Here is a 22,394-nt window from a genome sequence, read left to right as displayed (position 1 = left end):
CACACTGCCACACCAAATCAGTCATGCTACTTTTGATTAAACACAGGAGTTTATGTGTGCTGAAAATCGACACTCTGTATGTAATACACCCCTGGCGTTAAAAACACACTGCAAATCTCGCCAAGCTAGCAACAAAAGCTAGCCATATTAGTGGCATTCTGTGAGTGATTATAGAAGGTTATTTTTCATGTACCAATAATTGATCCAATCTACGGCCCTAATTCCGTGGTGCGCGAGACAAATGAGCTAATTATTCACGAATGCCACACACACACGTCCGAAGTGTGTCGCAGATTTGCATCACGGGCGGTTGAGGCGCTGCCTTGATGTATACAGCATGCACGTTCCAATAATTATGTGTGATGAAAGGGAAAACCAGGTTGCATTCTCGATGCTGTCACGGTTGACGTTACATGCTTTTGACTTTGTTTGTTTGCTCTCTCAGTCACGACCAGTCTCTTTCACCTTGTTATGGGGGCCAGGAGGCCCCCATTCTATACGGATAGTTTCGAGGTTGACCATGGGCAGCGCCATTTTGTTGTGAAATACGTCATCAGTTTGTGTACACAGGAAGTTGTGACATCCGTCACCCTATGGGAGGCGTGAAGGCAACATTGTTCATCAGTAGAAAGTTGTGAAATCCGTCACCCTATGGGAGGTGTGAAGGCAAAATTGGTCATCACTGAGTTTGAAGTTGTGAAATACGTCACTCTATGGGAGGGGTGACGGCAAAATTGTTCAACAAAAATATCATAGGCCGACCTGTGCAGGGTTAACCGCAACAAACTCAAACCATTCATACTACCCTGCATTTGAGTGACTTATATACCAACATTTTTATGTCTTATTTTCAGCACAGGTGTAGGAAAAATCATGAACCAAAATGTTATTTATTTTGTAATTTAACATTTGTTTTACAAATTTGACCATGGTCTTTCAAACATACAGTGACATTAAACATTGTTATGTTAAACAAAAAGAAGAAAAAGAAAAGCTTTTGTGCACAAATCAGAAAATACATTGTACATTTTACCTACAGGCCAAACAAGAGATCCAAGCAAGTTGCACTGATCTAAAAATATATATCAATGGCAAGTTGTCAAAAACAGGCGCTTGCATTTGGATGTGTCCAATGATAGTAGGTTTGGTTGTGATCAATCAGAATAATGTAGGAATAAAAATATATGACAGTTTGGTATGATGACATGTAATTCACATATGCTGAAATATAAAATCATACATCATATAATATTAATATGGCTGTTGCCATGACCATGAACCCCAAGAAAGGTTTAATGTTATGTAAATCAAAATACCAAAATCAAGCACCTATTAATCTGGTCTACGGCGCGGGAAGATTGAGGCCTTCGTAAACGTTCAACGTTGGCCAATAATGATTTTAACAATGTTGTGTCGTTTTGTATTATGTTGTATTTTGTTGATCAATTGATAAATATGTCTTCCCAACATATTACAAATCAAACAGAAATAAAGTCTTAGAGAACTACAATAATTATTGTTGCCATCAAAACCTTGCAAGGCCTCAACCGTTCTCACGAGATCAGTTACATTTTTTTTCTCTCTCTCTCTCTCTCTCTCTCTCTCTCTCTCTCTCTCTCTCTCTCTCTCTCTCTCTCTCTCTCTCTCTCTGTATGTATGTCTTTGTCTGTGTCTCCCTCTGAGTCTCTCCGCTTCTGTCTTTCTATGTCTGTCTCTGTCTATGTGTGTGTGTGTGTGTGTGTGTCTCTCTCTCTCTCTCTCTCTCTCTCGCTCTCGCTTTCTCTCTCTCTCATCTGACTCTTGGCACACAGGTCAAAGCAGAGGTTAACTTGAGTGCACGTGTACCTAGGAGGGGGGTGATTTCTTGAATTAGCTGAGGGCGGAAGGAAATCGCTCACCTTCCACGTCCAAAACGTAGTGATATTGACACGCCAGATTAGTGCGGTAGCGTATTGTGCAAAGCAGGAAAGCGCGCTTTTCTGCCGGTATTCTTGTTAACTTCGCAATTTCCGGAAAACATCCACTTTCACTTTGAGACTGTTCTGTTTACATTCGACACTATCAAAACCACTTTGCAATACTGAAATAATTTTTTCTGTGTTCGAAAGCTACAGCCAATCGTTATTATGTCCCCTTAGGTACAGTTTTATAACATTATTGGCACATGTAAACAATAGGAATTAATTAATGAACGCTACGAAAAGGGCAGCCTTTAACCTCCCTGTTGTCACTCAGCATTTTTTTAAAATTTTTATTCTCATCCACACTTTCAGCACTTCCCCCACTTGCGTCCCTATCTCAGATGTAATTTGTAAATGACGTTTTCAGCCTTCAATCCACTATTTAACATAGTAAGTCAAGCTTTTCAAACCTTATTAATGATTGCTTTGATGTTTTGCTGATGTTCAGTTTATTATTTAATAAAGATCTCATGGTTCAAAATTTCATATTGTTTTTTTCAAAAACGTGCGTGTGTTCCATTTCAAACTAACCTCACTGATGTGAACTCCATTATTACTGTCACATCTGTTTTACAAATTACACCCATAATCCAAACCAACGCGCAAACACACACACACACCACAACTACACACACATGTACTCGTTACCATTAGCCAACGCTCGTCACAACACTGTCAGTCTCAAGTCTAAATAATAATAGTATAAATCATAACTAATTTTCTTCACATCATCATAGACATAATGTTGCTTCACATGTTCTTTGTACAATCGTTGGTTTTCACAATAAATATTGCATTACTGCAATTGTCTTCTTTTTCTTTAACAATATCTTTCCAAAAACAAAACTCAAAGCCCACACAAGCTATTGCAACCTACTCCTATCTCTGGTCTCTCTTCCTGGGTACAATGGTACCTAAGACTTACATTCAAATGCTTACATTTCCATGCTACCCACATTGTCAAAATACCAATAATTATTCAAAACAAATGTTAACTACTACGTAACTTCATTTCAGACCCACACCCATTATTATACACACATTTCACATTTAAACCATTAGTCGGCCCCCTGTCGATATTTATCGACTAAGTTCCTTGTCTCTCTCTATCCTTACCTTTCGCCTCTCTCTCTCAACACACACACACACACACACACACACACACACACACACACACACACACACACACACACACACACACACACACACACACACACACACACATACCCACACACACACACACACAAGGTTAACACGCTATTATCAAAGGAACACATGCTGCTTGGGTGACATAAGTATGAGGGTGACGGTGGGGGAAATGGAAACCGTTATTTATTCAACCTTTCGATCAAATCGCAAATCATTATTTTGTCTATTCGCGGAGCAGAAAATCTCAGCAATACCATCGAGAGGTTAAAAAAAAAAATAATAACAATCAAATCGAATTTGACACCTACCCTGAGAATCGTACCGGCCTAATTAACCCCGTCAAAGGTCAGTGATGTCATCCGGTCAGTTCATTATTAAACACACAGCCAGAGCACGTGCCAAACCGCAAGGTATAAAATCTACTTGACTGTTAAGGCAGCCCTTAAACTGAGCACGAAGTCACTCTACCGAAAATTCAGTGCCAAAGCTTCGTAGCGCGAGCTTCGTGGGGTAGACTTCGCGAAGTCAACTTCTCCCAATTAATTACAGACTTTACGCTCAACGCAATAAAAACAAGCAAAATTGGTTGATTAAAATCAACATGGCCGAAGCAATGTTTTCATAAAAGAAGCGGTATTGTACGAGCACATGTTGAATTTGGGTTACATATGTTGCAGAGTATTTGAAAATCCGTAGGCATAAAAACATGCGAAGAAGAGTGATAGGTCCCTGTTGTGAATATAGTCAAGTGGATAAATTGATTACTTATGTTTCACACTAGTTTTGCTGTTACAGAGAGGAGACGGTTTGGCGGTCATGGGTTGTAGGTTATGTAACTTTAAGAGCAAGGCGCATGGTGCATGTTCTTGTGATCGTTTTTGGTGAAAGCGTCATGAAGAGGGTGTTACAAATACAATGTAAATTTTGTTTTTGATGTTTGGTCTTCGTTGTGGTGGTTGTAAGATTGTGATGTGCTTAACTAACGAGATACAATGCTATTTGGGACATGGTAATAATTGGTTGCCGGTATGGACGATATTCTGTGCTGTTACGGTTTGAGATTGTTAAAACTTCTCTCGAAGAACAAAATGGGTTCGGTGGATTTGTCACATGTTGAAGGGCCCCATACGGGTTTAAAGAGATAAGCTACTGTCGTGTTTTTTCCAAACCTAGTGCACTACCGTTCTCACGAGATAAGTTACTTCTGTTTTGTTCCGTTTTTTTCCAATTGACACCATGTATGACAGATGAAACAGAAAAAGCCTGTTGTGAAAATACACAAAGTAGGAGGAAAACACGAAACAAAACAAAAGTAACTGATCTCATGAGAACGGCAAACAACGACACCGTCATGTTCACCGCCCTCAGCTAATTGAAGAAAGACGTCCTCGACAAATAGTAGAGCATAGTGCAATTTCAGAGAGAGAGAGAGAGAGAGAGAGAGAGAGAGAGAGAGAGAGAGAGAGAGAGAGAGAGAGAGAGAGAGAGAGAGAGAGAGCGAGAGCGATGGAGAGCGAGAGAGAGACACACACACACACACACACATACACAGAGATAGAAAGACAGAAGCGGAGAGACTCAGAGGGAGACACAGACAAAGACATAGTCATACATACAGAGAGAGAGAGAGAGAGAGAGAGAGAGAGAGAGAGAGAGAGAGAGAGAGAGAGAGAGAGAGAGAGAGAGAGAGAGAAAACTGTAACTGATCTCGTGAACGGTAACAAAACGAGACATGTCACCTCTCCGAATGCATTGCAATAGATGACCGTTCCTGCGGCCATCAAAAAAGGCTTCCTTTTATTCTTCTCTCTTACTGCCACTGCTAGGCATCCATGTTTCCTCAGCACCTCCGGTCCGTGACGTGTTTCTCCTTATTATTTACTTGGTCAGCTGGATGAGAAGGGAGAGGAGCTCGAGGCTGTGTGTGGGTTGGCTGAAGAGGGGGGGGGGGGGGGAAGGTCAGCTAAGTCAGGAGCGTGTGGGGGATTGTTATCAAAGAGAAAATATAAGTGGCAATTAAGTCCCGTCGACCCTTCAAAACATTTTAGTGTCTTCGGTTAACTACTTCAACGCCTTTCAAGTACATAGTATCGACTTCAGCGCAGAGAATAAAGAAATCTTGCTGGAAAACTGTATAGTTTGATAATTCTCCCACACACAAAAACCGGCAGTCTGGCAGACAGAGAAACAGCCAGAAAGAACGAAGGATGAACTAACGAAGACTCATCGTGAAATCCCAATGGCAATGGCTATACGTCTTGCAACGGGCAAACTCACATCTCCTTCTTTTGCTCCTAGTCTCAGTCTCTCTAGATCTCTCTCTTTCTCCGAGTATCTCTCTCTCTCTCTCTCTCTCGCTCTCCGAGTCTCTCTCTCACCCCTCCTCTTTCTCTCGCTCTCCGATCTGTCTCTCCAGAGTTACTCTCTCCCAAAAGAGTTGCTCTCTCTCTCTCTCTCTCTCTCTCTCTCTCTCCCCCTCTCTCTCTTTCTGTAATGTGCGCGCGAGCGCGTGTATACATTCATTATTTCCAGGTCATACGGCTCACCGACCATCTTGTCAGCTTTTTGTTGTTGTGACTTTTGCCACCAACCATACGATTTTGCTTACTTAAATGTTTCTTGTGTCTTCCTCATTTCACGATTACTCTTATTTCTTGCTTTTCCAAAAAGACAATTTTCTGCCCTTCCGCCTTTTGAAAAATCATCCCTTCAAAACTGGAGCGCATGCAAATAATTTGTCTCCCCTAAATGTGGCGGCGAGGCAGCAATATCTCCACAGGGTGATAGCAGCAGCCATTTCCCCCTCCGCATGACAAATCTGAGCTGCCCAATTTACTCGTTTTTGTTATGATTCTTAGTGAGGAATATATATATATATGTGTGTGTGTGTGTGTGTGTGTGTGTGTGTGAGTGAGAGAGAGAGAGAGTATGTGTGTGTGTGTGTGTGTGTGTGTGTGTGGGGGGGGGGGGGGGGGTAGAGAGGGAGGGACATATCGAGTGGGGGTTGGGGAGAGGGAGGTGGGGAAAGACGAGGAAAGGTGAGGGCAAGTTGGTTTGTTTTCTGCCGACGCATGTCAACTTCCTACCCACGAGACCCTGACGCTTTAAAGAGACAGTTTCTGCCTGTAACTGTGTAAGTCTTTTCACACTGACCGACGATCGAAACCAAAAGTAATTGTTTTTATGATAATTAAATATGTAATGACCCAAACATCTTTTGGGAAACCTACGGTACAAGCGGAAAAATAATGTTATACTGGGTATTTCATATACTGTGATCGTATATCGCTTTCAAAACTACACACGTCAGTCACTTCCGGTCATTTTTACGTCCCAATGAAAATTCTCCTCCTTTTAAAAGCACAAACTAACAGCCCCCGCTCCTCAGTCTCTCTTTCACCCACACACACACGTCACCATCATCACCACTCTTCCCCTCCTCCTCCTCCTCTCTTTGTTTGTCCCCCAGCTTCTCACAGTCCTATCTTTCTCATTTCTCAAACTGAGATGACAAGGACGTGAAAAATGGCGGCTTTGATGAGCGCATTTTCCTGCCAAAAACGACACTCCACGCAGTCACCAGGCAACAGGGGGCGCCACGAGTGATCCGGGCACTCAACATGCAGACATTGAAGTCTCGAGTGCCCTGCTGCCGGCACGTCAAGCGACGCTATCACTGTGTTCTCTCTCCTCTTCTCGTTCTTTAAGGGTCTTCATTTTTATATTTAGTCAAGTTTTGACTAAATATTTTAACATCGAGGGGGAATCGAAACGAGGGTCGTGGTGTATGTGCGTGTGTGTGTGTGTGTGTGTGTGTGTGTGTGTGTGTGTGTGTCTGTGTGTGTGTGTGTGTGTGTGTGTGTAGAGCGATTCAGACTAAACTACTGGACCGATCTTTATGAAATTTGACATGAGAGTTCCTGGGTATGAAATCCTCGAACGTTTTTTTCATTTTTTTGATAAATGTCTTTGATGACGTCATATCCGGCTTTTCGTGAAAGTTGAGGCGGCACTGTCACGCCCTCATTTTTCAACCAAATTGGTTGAAATTTTGGTCAAGTAATCTTCGACGAAGCCCGGACTTCGGTATTGCATTTCAGCTTGGTGGCTTAAAAATTAATTAATGACTTTGGTCATTAAAAATCTGAAAATTGTCAAAAAAAATAAAAATTTATAAAACGATCCAAATTTACGTTTATCTTATTCTCCATCATTTGCTGATTCCAAAAACATATAAATATGTTATATTTGGATTAAAAACAAGCTCTGAAAATTAAATATATAAAAATTATTATCAAAATTTTTTTTTCGAAATCAATTTAAAAACACTTTCATCTTATTCCTTGTCGGTTCCTGATTCCAAAAACATATACATATGATATGTTTGGATTAAAAACACGCTCAGAAAGTTAAAACGAAGAGAGGTACAGAAAAGCGTGCTATCCTTCTCAGCGCAACGAATACCCCGCTCTTCTTGTCAATTCCACGGGCACTGCCTTTGCCACGGGCGGTGGAGTGACGATGCTACGAGTATACGGTCTTGCTGCGTTGCGTTGCGTTCAGTTTCATTCTGTGAGTTCGACAGCTACTTGACTAAATATTGTATTTTCGCCTTACGCGACTTGTTATTTATTTAAAAAAAATGTTGTTCGTCTTGTCAATATGATTGCTCTACTACGAGCTATATTGTTTTGTTTTTTTGTTTTTTGTGTGCCCCTGATCCAAAACTGGATATACTCGGAACTCTGTGACCAGCGTTTTTGTTTGCACCCGCTGACATACATTTTCATGTAAACTGAATGCAACCCCCCGAGTCCATGAAAATCTTGCGCCAAAATGACTGCGTGCGCGCGCGCGCGTGTGTGTGAGTGTGTGTCAGTGTGTGTGTGTGTGCATATGAGGCAAGCATTAACTGACTTGACTCCAAACAGGACCAGAATTCCAAAAGGCACCAAGGGTCACGGGTTCGAATCCGTGCCGGATGGTCAATTGTATGTGCAGACTCAGCCGAGAAGGTATTCACGGTCCCCGGCCGAAGCATAAAAGACCTTGGTCATTTTGCCATAAGTGCAGGTGGCAGATTACAACTTAACATAAACATACCTGGGTAGCGCGACTCTATTGCTGGTAGTTTTCCACTGGGAGGAAGCGACCCCACTATCCAAGCGATTAGACAATAAAGCAATGACAATGAAATCAAATGAAAACCAAAGACGAGAGTAGAGAATATTTTGCTGCTTTGTATCAAAACCTAAGAGAACGACGTACATCTTTTCCTCCGAGACTAGGACTCGTTCCATTTGTATTCTACCGACGGCTCCGAATTTTCAAAACAAAACACCAGAGAAAATTAAAAAAAAGAAGATTCCCGTATTGACGACAGAGCATTTACTTCGCTTGCGTTTCATTTACGTAGGTGCCATCATGTAAATACCGAAACAGTTGATATTTAAGGAAAACATCTCTGATAATTAATACTTTACATTTTAATGGGGGAAAAAGAGAAGAAAACAATCTCGGGAAAGGTTTTCCCTCCGTAAATGAGACAGTTCAAATTATCTTGTTACTCTCCTTTTCCTTTTTTTGTGGGAATCATATTACATTGAAATGAATTCAAGCTCTTTTCTGAAGTGTGTTTCGCAGTGAGCATGCACTTTATCTGAAACTTGATATCTATGAATTTTCTATAAATTAGCATTCCGAGTCAATATCAAAGTGTGTTTTTGGGGCAATTTAAACAATATTATGCTGTCAACAACTAGATCTAAAACCACACAAAAAATGCCTAAAACCACCTAAATATTGAAAAGAAAAAACATTATAAAATGAAGTGAGTGAAAACACCCAGAAATAAATCAATCGCTAAGAATACACACCAAACTTGACAAAACTTTGCTTAATCTTACATCATCCAACTCAGTTTTTGACGTGGATGCATAGAATCTCCTTCTCCCTCCTCCCTTCATCTTCTCCCTCTTCTTCTCGCCCGATTCAATTCTTTCCTATATTTCTGAAACTCTATCAATTCTGTGTAAATTCAAAAAAACTTGTCGGCTGATGTGAGAATGACATCACAACTCGGGTCATGACCTGCGTCATGATCGGTCACAAATTGACTGCCGATAGAACAACATGCGGAGGTGGATATCCAGGGATAAGTTCATAAAATGAACCCCTGGAAAAAGTTTCCGTTTACTTTTGCGCGTTTTTATCTTTTTTTCTTTCCTTTTTTTTTCGCTGGTTTTCTATTCTTGTAACATTTTTTTCTCTCTCTCTCTCTCTCTCTCTCTCTCTCTCCTTCGCTTGTTTGGGGTCTACTTTTTACATTTAGTCAAGTTTTGACTAAATGTTTTAACATAGAGGGGGAATCGAGACGAGGGTCGTGGTGTATGTGTGTCTGTGTGTGTGTGTCTGTCTGTCTGTGTGTGTGTGTAGAGCGATTCAGAGTAAACTACTGGACCGATCTTTATAACATTTTACATGAGAGTTCCTGGGTATGATATCCCAAGACTTTTTTTATTTTTTTTTTCGATAAATGTCTTTGATGACGTCATATCCGGCTTTTTGTAAAAGTTGAGGCGGCACTGTCACACCCTCATTTTTCAATAAAATTGATTGAAATTTTGGCCAAGCAATCTTCGACGAAGGCCGGACTTCGGTATTGCATTTCAGTTTGGTGGCTTAAAAATTAATTAATGACTTTGGTCATTAAAAATCTGAAAATTGTAATTAATTTTTTTTTAAATAAAACGATCCAAATTTACGTTCATCTTATTCTTCATCATTTCCTGATTTCAAAAACATATAAATATGTTATATTCGGATTAAAAACAAGCTCTGAAAATTAAAAATATAAAAATTATGATCAAAATTAAATTTCCGAAATCGATTTAAAAACAATTTCATCTTATTCCTTGTCGGTTCCTGATTTCCAAAACATATACAGTAGATATGATATGTTTGGATTAAAAAAAACACGCTCAGAAAGTTAAAACGAAGAGAGGTACGGAAAAGCGTTCTATGCAGCACTGCGAAACCAATACCGCGCTAAACAGGCTCGTCAGTTTCACTGCGTTTTGCACGAGCGGCGGACTACGGTCAATGTGAAAAAATGCAGTGCGTTCAGTTTCATTCTGTGAGTTCCACAGCTTGACTAAATGTAGTAATTTCGCCTTACGCGACTTGTTTGGTTTACTCTGCAGTTTCATGTGAGGATTTATTCTTATTTTCCCCCTCTAATCCTGTCTTCCATCTTTCCTTCCTTTTCTGTGCTTCTTTTAGTTTTCTCCTCTTTGTTTCCTCTATTTGTAAGAATGTTTCATTTGTTTGTTTGGAAGTTGTTTTTCGTGCTGACATAACTTTTTTTTTCAACTGTTATTTTTTTGTATAAATGATAGAACTTCCCTTATTCTCTTGCCCTGTAAAGGCTTGTAGTGGTACGGACAATTAAAGAGGGAATCTGACTGGACGAGGTTGTCAACTCCGAAGAAGACTCAATAGTGTGTCATTGTTCTGTCTCCTTTTATTGTCAAAGGTTTCGTTTGTAATCTCTTGTTGTGATTGTTTTTCTATTCTTGCTTCCCCAAACAACGTCTATCAGTTATTATAGACAAAAAGACAAATTCACCACAGAACTTTGACCTATCTGTAAAATTTCTTTCTTGTGTTTTTGAATCTCCATTTTGGGAACTCTTTTCTGTTAATGTTTTGAAAAACGGAAAGTTTCCTGTAAAGGGTCTACTTGGCCCCTCCCTCTGTCCCTCCCTCCCTCTGTTCCTCCAACCCCCCCCCCCCCCCGAGAATCTCCCCCCCACACACACACACAAACACACGCACATACACAACAACAAAAGTTGCTTAACTTTTGAATCAATCTAGCAGTGTACAGCATACAGAGGCAAACGAGGTCAGAGATGCAACGGACAGAGCCTTTGCCATTAGGCTGTGTTTGTGCAAATGGCTCCTTCCTTGCATGGGGAGTATCATTTTTCGCACTTACTAATGTACCTAGCTGGGTTGTCCTGTCTTATCTTTTAAATGCACGTGGTTTCGTCGATTTTATCTCAATTACTGCATCTGAAAGCAGACGTCAGGCAGGGGTGTTTGTGTGTGTGTATGGGGGCGGGGGGTGTAATGGTGTGAGTGTATGTAAGTGTGTGTGTGTGTATATACGTGTGTGTGTGTGAGAGAGAGAGAGAGAGAGAGAGAGAGAGAGAGAGAGAGAGAGAGAGAGAGAAAGAGAATGACAATTCTTTATTTTTTTTAAAGAGAGAGAGAGAGAGAGAGAGAGAGAGAGAGTGTGTTCTTGCTGGAGAGAGAGAGAGAGAGAGAGAGAGAGAGAGAGAGAGAGAGAGAGAGAGAGACAGACAGACAGAGAGACAGACAGACAGACAGATCACAAAGCGTATGATGCAGGGGCAGGGGTAGAGTTTTGAAGGAAGGTGGTGGCGACGGAAGAGAAGGGAGAACTCGGGGTGGGGGGGGGGGGGCGGGGGGCGGAGAGGTCCTGCCGTGCCATTCCATTAGGTCCCCGCATGTGGATAACGACACGTTCCACTTTGTCTCTCCCGTTCACCCTATCTCACCCTTACTCTTAACCAACATACTGACACAATCGCGGCCACAGTTTTGTCCTCTCCATAAGATTTACGAGGACAACATTTAGCAGACCACAGACAGATCGACACCTGCATTAGTAGGAATAGCATAGCACGCGAAATACGTAAGGTAGCAAAACAAAACAATCTGTGTAGGGTAGATAAATGGTTTGACTTTCTTCTCGTATGTCAAAGTTGCAAAGTTTTGCCTATTGTGATTTTGTGTCGATTTTTCATTCGGCTCTTCCGTTTTTGTCTGGTCGCTTTTGACGGTACCCTTACTTGGGCGGCGGTCACGTGATCCCTGTAAAAGAAATATTTAATCCAAATGGTGATCCTGAAGGTTAAGTGAACGGCCTTCTCTGGCATATAAAGTTTTAATGAAATGACACGGGGATTAATGCTTTAATTTGGGTTTGAAATTTGTTGCAATAATTGTTTGGCCAAGTTTACATTCATTTAAGTCCGCCTTGACAGTGCAGAAAAAGGGGTTAACTCATCGACGGCCGTTATAGCAAACAAACAACACGTTCAATTTCGTTAATTCTCAAAAGGGGCACCGGAAGTGAATTTAAAGGGCTGCATGCTAGCTAGCTTCAAGCACACCGCACGTGCAGTTAGTATCACGTGGTCACCTTCCAGCGAATCATCGTCCGATTCAGCAGCAGCCAGAAGTCTGAGCTTGCTGGCGATTTCGTTCAGCTCTGGGTCGCCACAGTCCTGAAGCTTGTCGTTTTGCTGGTTGTACTGACAGGCGATTTCGTTCAGCTCTGGGTCGCCACAGTCCTGAAGCTTGTCGTTTTGCTGGTTGTACTGACTGGCGATTTCGTTCAGCTCTGGGTCGCCACAGTCCTGAAGCTTGTCGTTTTGTTGGTTGTACTGACTGGCGATTTCGTTCAGCTCTGGGTCGCCACAGTCCTGAAGCTTGTCGTTTTGCTCGTTGTACTGACTGGCGATTTCGTTCAGCTCTGGGTCGCCACAGTCCTGAAGCTTGTCGTTTTGCTGGTTGTACTGACGGCGATGTTTTTGCTGTCGTTTCTGCTGTTGCTGCTGCTGTTGTTGCTGGTGGTGGTGATGGTGGTCCAGGGAAGCGTTTTGGTACAACGAGTCTTCATCGCCGAAACCTTTGGTTTTTTTTAGTTTTTTTTTTACATAAGTCAAGTTCGATTTACAATACAATACAGTCTTGTATTATGAGGTTTGGGAGAATGAATTGAAGAATATGTTCAAACTGCTAATTATCGCAAATATGCATAGGTGGGAGGGCCGTGATGCGTGATGAAAAAAGGAGGGGGTGGGGATGGAGGAGCAGACTGCGAGCATGAAATACTAGAGGGTAAGACGGGTTCACAATTTGAAATATTGCTACGGTTCGACATCGCCCTCGGCGTCCACTTAGCTCCGATTTGCCGTCTTTTCTACGTCTGTAAGGCCAAAGCATCATTACACTCTCTCAACACAAATAAAATCTTGTGTAGCTTAAACGCGCAAAATACATTCTCCAAACGAACACACAATTCTTTATCATTTTTTTTTTAAAAGTCAGGCTAAAAACCTATACGAGCACCAGCTTCCAACTACGTGACGTCGGCCACACAAATAGAACCAGCAAGAAAAGGTTCGATCAAAATATTGCCATTTATTTCTTCCTTTCTTCCTTCCTCGAACAACTAGCCCCCTCGCCTAGTATCTCCGCTCACAAAAACTCTCCCTTTCTAACCTCCATTAGTGTCTGCAATACAGATAAAATAACACATTTCCTTTCATTTTGATTCTATCTCGGGTTTCCTTCTTTTTATATCGCCCACGTACGGAAAAATTGTTATTTAAAGTAAACACGATTCGACCGTAATCATCGACAATCAATTACATCAGTCCATTTGCCATCTTTTAAAACGATCAAATTCAGAGCCTTAAGTGATTCCTGCGGTATAAATAAGTTGGATGCAATCATATCCCTTCTTCGTTTGTTTCCTGTTTTGCGTGCATCACTTTCCATTGGAGAAAATTACCTGAAATTTGCTTTATTCTCTTTGTATCTGTGTGTGTGTGTGTGTGTGTGTGTGTGTGTGTGTGTGTGTGTGTGTGTGTGTGTGCGTGTGCGTGCATGAGTGCGTGCGTGCGTCAGCATGTGTAAGTGCGTGGGTGCATTCGTGCATGTTTATGTGCGTGCTTGTGTGTGCATAAGTAGGAGTATTCCGAAAAAAATCAAACTCCTACGCGCCCGCGCGCGCACACACACACACACACACACACACACACACATTCACACAATTATCGATACTGAGGAAATTAGGTATCGATGGAATCCTCTAGTGGGATATTCATAACGGTTTCGATTACTCGGCTTTTGGGCTGCAACATGGATTTCTTTTCTGAGAGTGGTGAGCAAACGGAAGGCTGCATTGGTTGACATTATGAGAGAATGCTGTAACCAATATGAGCCTCAATTGCCCCGTGCGTTCTTTTCCGCATTGGTGCGTTTGATGCTTTCAGTAGACTGTGAGGAAAATTGTCAATAAATAATCATGGAAACAACGATCGTTTATAGGAAGCGCACATTGTTAAAACGCGTTCAATGCCTACATCATTACTTGTTGAAACAGAGAGAGAGAGAGAGAGAGAGAGAGAGAGAGAGAGAGAGAGAGAGAGAGAGAGAGAGAGAGAGAGAGAGAGAGAGAGAGAGAGAGAGAGAGAGAGACAGAGACAGAGAGACAGAGACAGAGAGAGAGAGAGGGGGGGGGGGGAGAAAGAATGTCTAAAATAGAAGGTGTGATCGAAAGAGGAAAGATTTCTTTCACGTAAAAGATGAGTAAACAAAACAAGTCGCGTAAGGCAAAATTACTACATTTAGTCAAGCTGTGGAACTCACAGAATGAAACTGAACGCACTGCATTTTTTCACAATGACCGTAGTCCGCCGCTTGTGCAAAACGGAGTGAAACTGACAAGCCTGTTTAGCGCGGTAGTGGTTTCGCTGTGCTGCATAGCACGCTTTTCTGTGCCTCTCTTCGTTTTTAACTTTCTGAGCGTGTTCTTAATCCAAACATATCATATCTATATGTTTTTGGAATCAGGAACCGACAAGGAATAAGATTAAATTGTTTTTAAATCGATTTCGGAAATTTAATTTTAATCATAATTTTTATATATTTATTTTCAGATTGTTTTAATCCAAATATAACATATTTATATGTTTTGGGAATCAGAAAATGATGAAGAATAAGATGAACGTCATTTTGGATCATTTAAAAAAAAAATGTTCATTACAATTTTCAGGTTTGTAATGACCAAAGTCATTAATTAATTTTTAAGCCTCTAAGCTGAAATGCAATACCAAAGTCCGGCCTTCGTCGAAGATTGCTTGGCCAAAATTTCAATCAATTTTATTAAAAAATGAGGGTGTGACAGTGCCGCCTCAACTTTTACAAAAAGCCGGATATGACGTCATCAAAGACATTTATCGAAAAAATGAAAAAAACGTCTAGGGATATCATGCCCGGGAACTCTCATCTAAAATTTCATAAAGATCGGTCCAGTAGTTTACTCTGAATCGCTCTACACACACACACACACAGACACACATACAACACGACCCTCGTTTCGATTCCCCCTCTATGTTAAAACATTTAGTCAAGTACTCTGAATCGCTCTACACACACACACACAGACACACATACACCACGACCCTCGTTTCGATTCCCCCTCTATGTTAAAACATTTAGTCAAAACTTGACTAAATGTAAAAAGAAAGACAGAAGTAAAGGAAAGAAGACGGAGATAAAGCACAAAGAGTTAGAGACAAAAAAGACAAAAACGAAGACGACGAGCAAATCTTGACAAGAAACAAACATTTGCAGGAGCTAAAAGGTAAAGGGGCGTGTCTAACCTGTGTCATGTGACTTTGTGGACGAATCAGGAGCGGTGGAGATGTCAAGGGCAGGGTTACTGTCAGTGCCCTTCCCCGGACCGCTGTGACTCACACCTGGATCAAACACAGTCACGTTTGTTTGCAAATGTCGGGGTTTTCTAATGTTGTACACGTCTAGCAAACAAACCAACCCTACCCGTCTATAAAACGTCACCTTCTAGGAGGACCCTTACAATTACACCCGGTCTAGTTTTTTTTTTATATAAATAACGAAAATAGGGCGTTCCTCTATGACGTCACTCACCCTCATCGCTGTTGGCGCCGGAGGCGGGAAGACCGGAGTCAGCTGAATCGGAGGGGGGAATGCCCGCTGGGGTGGAGGGGGACCCTTGTCGCCTTGAAGACGAGCCCTGGTTGTGTTGCTTGGAGAGGAGGAGGTCCTGGTCGTGCTTGAGCTCTCTGAGGGTCTGCACCTCGCTGTTGAGGGCTTCCTGTCGCCTCTCTTGTTGCTGGCATTTGCCTTCTAGCTCCTTGATCTTGGTCTGAACATGGGTTGGAGAGAATTTACAGAATCAGCTTGTGATGAAGAATACCAGAACACAAACAATTCTGACAACTTGAAACCATGCTCATCGAAAACAAACCCTTTTATGTTATACCAACATTAAAGGACATCAAATCTTTTACATCTCTCTCTTTCTCCTTCTCTCTCTCTCTTTCTCTCTCTCTCTCTCTCGGCTTCTCTCTCTCTCTCGGCTTCTCTCTCTCTCCCTCTCTCTTTCACTCTCTGTAAGGTCAGGTTGTAAGAAAAGGCGTAGCCTTAAACCTCTATCTTTGTAAAATAGAGTTCCATCATCATCATCATCATCATCATCATCATCATCATCATCATCATCATCATCATCATCATCATCATCATCATCGCTCTCTCTCCCAACTTTTCTCTCACAACCTCTCGCACACTTTCTCTTCTTTCTCAAAACACAACGTGTAATACCTGAAGCTCTGTTAAAGACCTCTGGTGCTCTGTTTTGCTTTCATTCTGAGCCTGAAACAATGAGAAACAACACATGAGACAAAACACTACAACTTTTAGTAGGTGTATCTCTTTATAATGACAGGTTTTTTTCACGAACAAAGACCTAAAAATCTAATAAGCATGAACACACACAGAATAAACTTAAACAAAAAATCGCGCAAAGCAATATCGAAATAGTTGGTCAATCTGTCGACCATCAACACTGAACTAAAAAGTCTTCAAGGAGACTAAGTTCTGGCTGACCGGAACCGGGTGACCGATATCATGCACAAAGAGGTCCTAATTTGCATAAAACACATTTGTTTTTGAGGGTAATACCATTTCAAACATAACATACGTTATATACATTTTTGGATTCATAAAAAATATAGTATGCAATGGGACCGCTTTTGTGTCTGTTATTGCACATTGCAATTTCAAGAAAACTTTTATTCACCATTTGATTTGACAATTTTGACATTTTCAAGTTGATATACAATATCATAGTCCGGACCGGGTTTAAGAAAGTTAGACCAACATTTCAATTAATATGATTTAAAAAAAATGCGGTCGCCACAGTGCCGCTTCAACTTTTTTGAACGCGGATGTGACGTAATCAAAGACATGTTATCCCAAAAAATGAGAAACACATCTGTGGATACCATCTGACCTACATCTGATGGAGGCGCCTCCGACGGCTCGATTATTTTTTAATTTCATTTTATCGAATATCCAGACCTGGGAACCCCTGTTTTGCACTTTGAGTATTCTCAAACAAACTTGGTGTATTTTCAAAAAATGAGCGTACTCCACACAGCGTTTGCACATCCATGATTAAAACATGCCTCATGCGCGTCCGTCACACCGTTAATTAAAGTTTACCTATACATTTAAAACAAATGCTTTTTTCAATTTTTACTGACAAAAACTGTACCGTATTTGACGGACTACAAGCCGCGACTTAAAAAAAAAAATCGCATTGCGGCTTATAAAAAGATGCGGCTAAAACGTTACCTAAACTTGAATAGCATTCACCTAATGGAAGTCGCCGCGGATTTTCATTTCGCTCGATTAGCGATTACCGGTACTTTATTAGCTCTCTACTCAAGGCTCGGCGCTTTTCTCTTTCTTTCGCGAATCTTCGTTTGTCAACAAGTCGTCGTGACAAGCGTACAGAGAAACCGGATGTATCAGGATCTCGCGCGCGCGAGATTTAGTTTTTTTGTGTCTCGCGATAGTTGGAGGAGCGAGAGCCGCCATGTTGTGTTTTCGTCTGCTCGAAATGTGCGCAAAAGTCGTAAATCATCCCAAAAAAGCTTATTCCGGGCGGGACTACATGTGTGTGTTGGTTACAAATTGTGTGTGTGTGCTATTTTTCTTCAAACTTTTTCACTTTTCTTCTCTGTTTCACTTGTTTATTCTCGGAGCCGATTTCGCCAAATACCGTACTTTCGTTTGCCTGGTTGTTTTGATTGAATGACACGATCCGATTATATTTTTTTCGACGGCGGCTAATATAGTGACGTAATCATGTGCCAAAATACTGGATCGGCTTCAGGATGGGCTTGTGAAGAAAAGTAGTCTAGGAATTTTTCTCGTCGTATTTTTTTCCCACTGACCGTACTGAGCGTATTCTCGACAATCATGCGTACAAAATACGGCGAAATCGTATGGGTTCCCAGGTTTGAAATTATATCTGTTGTCGCCATTCGGTTGTCGCCAACTTGCTGTCGCCTTCCGGTAATATTCAATCAATCAGCAGAGAAATCATCCGTGAGTCAGAGAGAATTGTATTGCCGAGGCACAACAGAACATAATAGAACAGAACAGAACAAAGCAGAAAAAGTCACCATGACCTCCTTGCAGCTGATCGATCGGTTTCTGTTTTATGACAATTATGAGAGTCAGACGATTGTTTATTTCTACAGCACAACAGAACATAGTAGAAGAGAAGAGAGCAGAGCAAGTCAGCCTGACCTCCTGCAGCTGGTCGATCTGCTTCTGTTTGGCGGACAGCTGAGACAGAGCGTCCTTGTACTCATGTTCCAGGCTCTGGAGCTGCTCGGCAGACTCCTGCAGATCCTGTCACAAAACACACACAATATTGATTGTATTTAGTGTGATACCTGTGGTGTTAGGCCTTGTCAATACCACACACCGTACTGATTGCTATTTTTGTGATGTTCACACACACACACACACACACACACACACACACACACACACACACACACACACACACACACACACACACACACACACACACACACACACACACTATAGATTATTCTTACAGTCACTTATCGCGCGAGGTATTCTGTGAACTGGCGTAAACAAACAGACAAGAACTCTCGCAGTCACACCACAACAAAATCCGGTTACTTCGGTCGGTCTCGGCTACCCGCAGTCAAACTATGATGCGTTTACGTAGCGATAACTTGGAACAAATAAAGGAAATTGTCAAATACAATGGAGACCCCGTTAGAAATGTTGTGTCAGACCCCATCCGACACATCCTAGAAGTGGGCACATCGGTTTCCTCTAGTCAGTTACTTTTATCAATCTATCCCTCTCAAGAAAGTCTTCCTGTCATGTGTAGACACAGGTACCACTGTTTTATTTTTCTAGAGTCAATGGCCAAGTTTGATCAGAAAATGGTATTCAAAATTATTTGCAGAATTAGAATTAAAAAAAAGACGGCGGCGCAATGCGGAAGTTTATTAGTTCCAAGATAATTTGGACAGAAACCAGAAATAAAAAAACATCACATAAAAAGAATATTAAAACCGAAAAACTGTGGTGCTAAATTTACACAAGTCACCAATATAGTAAGCCCTGAGGGGCATATCATGGTCGCTTCTTTAAACCTGGATGCGTCACCCCATACCGTAGTTTTTATCTCACTCGGACTGTAGCTTTCTTTCTTTATTTGGTGTTTAACGTCGTTTTCAACCGTTCAAGGTTATATCGCGACGGGGACTGTAGCTGGGTTGACACAAATAATGCAAGACAGTGTCAACGGGGAAGAATAAAAACACAATGTTTCGAAGAGATAGAAATGTGGATCCAACATCTTAAAATATCACGAAGAAACTTTGTCGCTGAGCCAATTCCCATCCACTAGTACAACACATCCTCATCAATTAAACCAGACAAGGTAAAACAAAACAAGACAAGACAAGACAAGACAAGACAAGACAATAGAAACAAGACAAGACAAGACAAGACAAGACAAGGCAAGGCAATACAAGAAAAGACAAGGCAAGACAAGGCAAAGCAAGACAATACAAGACAAGAAAAGACATGACACATATGTGTATCGACATACACATCTCTGGACAAGTCAAGACAAAACAAGACAAGACAAAAGAAGACAATAACATACTCGAAAAGAACAGACAGACTACATCAAACCTAGAACAGAATAAACCACTCAAATCAATGAAACAAGACAATATTAGAATCCGATTACACCAGAAACGAAGCGAGGCCACCTACCCTGACGAGGTTCTCGAGGCTCTTGACCCGGGTCTGAAGCGTGGACACCTGTTCCTTGGCGCTCTCCCGGTCAGTCTGGGCAGCGGCTAGCGTCACTCGCAACGTGCTGCATTCCTCGTTCACCTGTCAACACACACACACACACACTGGTCAGTTGTGACGCAGGACATTTGCACTTTTAAACGGCCAGTTTGTGCTACCTCGGCAAACGGTGAGCCTTTACCTCACCCCTCCCCTTCACACTTTTTTTTGTACACTACCATCAGCATGGTGTTGAAGTATTCGCTGACCTGTGACAAACATAAAAAAACATTGTGGCAATGTGCTCTTTTCAAGCCAAGACCAGTTTGCCCCACTGTCAAAACGGGGGTTGAAGTCTCCTTTGACTTAGTATACCTGTAACAAAAAATGCCACATAGCTATGTCCGTTGAAGAGACGTTAAAAAACAATAGTACCTGTAACACAACAGACACACATAGACACTGGTCATGCAGTTCTGGCGCTTACATTTTGTGCTCTTTATAAACGCCAATCTGCCCAACTCTCAACTGGACACTGTGGCGCTTCCTTCGCCCCATGCCACACAAGGACACACACAAAAACACTCATCAGCTGTGGCTCAGACAATCTGTGCCTTCCAGGCCGTTCCAAGCGGCAGCAGCTGCCCCCCAAACTACCAAGGGAGATTCAAGCTTTTGTCCATCAATAAATTACAGAGGCAGAGCGGAACTCGTCACTTGTGTCACAGACAATAGTTTTTTGTTTCTTTGTTAATTGGTTTGTTTTGTTTTTCAAAGCCATGCACATTCAACACCAAGTCCCCGCCTAGGGACGGTGGGGGGAGGGCGGGGAGAGGAGGAGCGGGGGGGGGGGGGGGGCTGGAGTTAGGAACCTTCCTCCAACAAAAACAGACACACAGAAACACGGACAAGTTGGTCTCGGGCGGTTTGTATTGTTGAAACGCCAGTTTGAGCTAGGACAACGTTTACTTGTTGTGCTACGGTCAACAAAAAGGCTAACGTTGTCCTTCACCTGGGGAGGGAAACAAAACCCAATATAATTATTCATTTCTGGAGTGGCAGTTCACGTTCATCTCAGAGTAAAACCCTCGGAGGCAAATGGCCATCCTTTTATCCTGTTGTCCTCAGTTGCCGTCAAAATGAGTGAAGAACCAAACAAGTGAGATTTATGAAGATGGGATGGGATTTCTGACACGCACATGCCGCCTGATGTCTTTTGAACACTGATTAAACCCTCAGTCAAATGGGATTTTCATACACCCACTCACGATCAAACGACCAGCCAAAGCACACACAATTGGTGAAAATAAACACAGTTGCCCGAGAGAGAGAGAGAGAGAGAGAGAGAGAGAGAGAGAGAGAGAGAGAGAGAGAGAGAGAGAGAGAGAGAGAGATATATATATATAAGTTCACTAGTAGTGCAGTGGTAAGAGGGGGGAGAGGGGGAGGGAGAAGTGGCATTTCCCGAAACAAAAGTATGGCTACATAACATCTTCCCTTCCCATGCTTACTAGCGTACGAAAACATCGCTAAGCTTACCACCTTACAATAGCTATATCAAATCACTGCTCTTATAACAAATTGTGACAGCGAACAGTTATATGTCACCAATTCTTTTTCCCCTATTCCAGTAACCCTGGTTCCCACGGCACTACTAATGTCATACTGATGTTCGTTTCCACTAGTACAATTTGTCCCAAGCCTGAAACACACACAGACACACTCCCCACACCTTGTGAAAGGCTTGTGTCTATTTGATGAAACACTCGCTATTTTCAGCCATGCTAGCCCTGCATGCCTCTACGTGTGATTGCGCCATTTAGGTGCAGATGACTTTTTGTGACACTATTCTCTAAAGGGCAGTGGCATACATTTACTGGCTGCAGATTGCAGCTGTAACTAAAAGCAATACAGATTTCGCGCATGAAAAATCAGAAACAGACAACAATTGACCATTTATAAAGTCGTCTGTCCTCTTACTGCATGTATTGCACCAGACTTCTTTCCGAAGAAGAAGGAAGGGAAGAAGAAAGAAAACGATAAATGAAGGAGGAGTAGGAGACAACCAGAACAAGAACAGCTTCCACAAGAACAACAACAGTGCTTTGTAATCCTACCAGCACTCCAGTCCTTTGAAATTCTCCCGCAAGAAACCTATTTTTCCTGCAACCCTCATTTGGAGCCAACTCATAAAACTAAGCCAACATCAAACATAAAAATCACACAAAAATCGCGGTTAATCAGCAATGAACAGCGCTCTCAGCAGACGACTTAATAGGA

The 22,394-nt window shown here is 41.8% G+C and overlaps 1 protein-coding gene across 1 annotated transcript in view; it reads right to left on the bottom strand.

The window, feature by feature from the left end:
• Positions 1-22,394, bottom strand: part of LOC138975937 (RIMS-binding protein 2-like) — a 208,044-nt gene that overhangs the window by 32,784 nt on the left and 152,866 nt on the right. Inside the window, exons 5-9 of the mRNA XM_070348709.1 lie at positions 20,094-20,216; positions 18,573-18,677; positions 16,575-16,625; positions 15,882-16,119; positions 15,596-15,691 (exon numbers count right to left, since the gene is read on the bottom strand). The gene's annotated coding sequence lies outside the window, so the exon portion shown is untranslated. The remainder of the gene's footprint in view (positions 1-15,595; positions 15,692-15,881; positions 16,120-16,574; positions 16,626-18,572; positions 18,678-20,093; positions 20,217-22,394) is intronic.

The sequence above is a fragment of the Littorina saxatilis genome, linkage group LG9 (genome assembly GCF_037325665.1).
Source record: "Littorina saxatilis isolate snail1 linkage group LG9, US_GU_Lsax_2.0, whole genome shotgun sequence".
NCBI lineage: Eukaryota > Metazoa > Mollusca > Gastropoda > Littorinimorpha > Littorinidae > Littorina > Littorina saxatilis.
Note: the sequence above shows the minus strand (reverse complement) of the source record. Positions and strands in the feature narration are given on the sequence as shown.